This window comes from Colobus angolensis, unplaced genomic scaffold (genome assembly GCF_000951035.1).
Source record: "Colobus angolensis palliatus isolate OR3802 unplaced genomic scaffold, Cang.pa_1.0 Scaffold386, whole genome shotgun sequence".
Classification (NCBI taxonomy): Eukaryota; Metazoa; Chordata; class Mammalia; order Primates; family Cercopithecidae; genus Colobus; species Colobus angolensis.
In genome coordinates this window covers 1,589,980-1,593,035 of record NW_012117221.1, presented here as the reverse complement: position 1 = coordinate 1,593,035, position 3,056 = coordinate 1,589,980, and positions in this window count along the sequence as shown.

The following is a 3,056-nucleotide window of genomic DNA, read 5'->3' as shown; positions in this document are numbered from 1 at the left end:
CAGAGCCCCTGGGCCCTTTAAGCCAGGAGTCTGCTTTACTCCAGTGTAGTACACTGCAGTATTCACCAAAGCAAGCCCACCATCTTTCCTGACAGCCTCCTGATTTCTTCTATGTAAACCGAACGACTCAGCAATATCTGCCCCAACCTCCTGGCTCCCAAGCACAGTTCTCTCACCTCTCAAAGTTTGCATTAATGACAAAATGCAAAGAAAAATACGTATCCAGATTTACTGCATCATTTCTTCCCAGTAAAGTTAAGAACATTGCTTAACCACAACAAAGTCTTTTATCTAGGACCAGGGATCGGGGCTCATGCCTATAATCCCAGCACTTTGGGAGACTGAGGCAGGAAGACTACTTGAGGCCAGGAGTTTTAGACCAGCCTGAGCAATGCAGCAAGACCCCATCTCTACAAAACCTAAAAATTAGCCAGGCATGGTAGCACACGCCTGTAGTCCCAGCTACTCAGGAGGCTGGGGTGGGTGGATGGCTTGAATCAAGGAGATTGAGGCTGCAATGAGCCATGATTATGCCACTGAACTCCAGCCTGGGCAACAGAGTGAGAACCTCCTCTCAAAGAAAAAAAAAATTACCTAGCTCTTGTGTCTCCAATGAACACACTTTTAACATGCTAAGAAAGTTCTGACTTATCATTAACATTTATTCACCTAGGATTAACAGATTTCAGTCTAAATTTAAAATCTTCCTCCCCCAACATTTCTATTGGGCATACTCACCACTAGTCCTGGAAAAGTGTCAGGGGGGTCAAAAACCAAGTTGGAGCCTTCCTCACTTTCACTACCTTCTCACCCAGGTTTTTCTCCTCATCCTAATCTGTTATCACCACCCAGCACACATTTTATGTCTTATTTCCCCAAAGCCTTTCTTGCTCTTATCAAGACCCAGTTATCCCATCATTCATTCACTCATTCATCCAATAGTCATTAATGGGGTGGTTTGATGCTAGCAGTAGGCCCATCCTAGGGATGCACAGAGTATGAATATTCTCCTTGAGATGCTTACACTTCAGCAAGAGAGACAGGCATGCGCAAACAAAGCTAAAGGAATTACAGTAAGAGATGCTCTAATCAATATTTATGCAAAGGCACAGTGATGTAGAAAAACAGGTAAGTGTGATTGATTTGCCTGGAGGTAGGGCAGGGAATGGGATTGCATTTCAGTGGCTTCTGGGAAGAGCTGACAGTTAGGCTGGCTTGAAGGCTAGGAGGAGTCTGTTAGATACCCAAGGGAAGAAAAGGCTGATAACACAACACAGACAAAACAGTGATTTGAAAATGGAGGGCGGAGGGACAGTGGCAGAGTCTGCAGTATTGGAATTTGGGGAAAATGGAAAAAAGCAGCTCATTTCATTAGGCCCACCTAAAAGGCTTAAAGTGTCTCCTTCTCAGAGGCATTTGTTTGCATAGGAGCAAAGTTTAGGACAGTAACATTCAGTGTTAGAAAGCATGCTTGATTGGGCATCAGAAGACGAGTTCTCATCATAGTCTATCAGCAGCTGTGTTGTTTGAGGTATGTAAATCTCTCTAAGCTTGATTTTTAAACACTTAGGAGGAGAAGCTGGAGTAAGGACTCTAAAAGGCCCACTCATAAATATATCTACAGGCCAGGCACAGTGGTTCATGCCTGTAATCCCAGCACTTTGGGAGGCCAAGGCTGGTGGATCACTTGATGTCAGGAGTTTGAGATCAGCCTGGTCAGCAGGGTGAAAGCCTTTCTCTACTAAAAACACACACACAAAAAATTAGCCAGGTGTGGTGGCATGTGCCTGTAATCTCAGCTACTCAAGAGGCTGAGGCAGGAGAATTGCTTGAACCTGGGAGATGGAGGTTACAGTGAGCCAAGATTGTGCCACTGCACTCCAGCACGGACACCAAGAATGAAACTCTTGTCTCTAAATAAAAATAAATAAATAAAATACATCTTCAGTGTGGACGAACTTTTGGTACTATTTCAGAGGAGTGATGCTAGAGCTCAGAAAATGTTCTCTGTGCTGCTTTCCACAGCTTGTGATGCGCCTATTCAACCCCACACTCACAGGAGCTCAGCACCCTCCAGGGTCTATTATGAGACCTCACATGTGGATTGTGAGAAAGCTCAGCATGGGATTCAGACCCCACTCCCGAGTAAGCACTACTGTGTGATCCAGTTATCTAGCTGTTGTCCAAAATCATAGTTAGCCCGCCTAAATCTGAAGTAGGTCCTGCCTTACATTGTCAAAGGAAAAAAAAAATTGTATAGGGCACTAGCAACATACAGTGGGTAGGCTGTTCTTTTAAAAGTTCTTTTTAAAAGTTGTCACCCAGGTGTGGTGACTCATGCCTGTAATCCCAGCACTTCAGGAGGCTGAGGTGGGAAGGCTGCTTGAGGTCAGGAGAATGAGACCAGCCTAGGCAAAATAGTGAGACCCTGTCTCTACAAAAATTACAATAATTAGCCAGGTGTGGTGATGCACATCTGTACTCCCAGCTACTCAGGAGGCTGAGGCAGGAGGATCACCTGAGCCTGGGAGGTCAAGGCTGCAGAGAGCCATCACCATGCCACTGCACTCCAGCCTGGGCGACAGAGTAAGACACTCAAAAAGAAAAAGAGAAGAAAAGAAAACATAAGCTCAATAAAAGAATCTACTTTGGGCACAGTGGTCCATGCCTGTAATCCCAACACTTACGAAGGCTGAGGCAGGTGGATCACCTGAGGTCAGGAGTTCGAGACCAGCCTGGCCAACATGACGAAACCCCGTCTCTACTAAAAATACAAAAATCAGCCAGGCATGGTGGTGTAATCCCAGCTACTCAGGAGGCTGAGGCAGGAAAATCATTTGAGCCCGAGAGGTGAAGTTTGCAGTGAACCGAGATCACGTCACTGAATTCCAGTGTGGGCAATAGAGCAAGTGAAGCTCTGAGAAAGAAAGACACAAAAGAAAGAAAAAAAGAAGAAAGAAAGAAAGAAAGAGAAAGAAAGAAAGAAAGAAAGAAAGAAAGAAAGAAAGAAAGAAAGAAAGAAAGAAAGAAAGAAAGAGACAAAAGAAAGAAAGGGA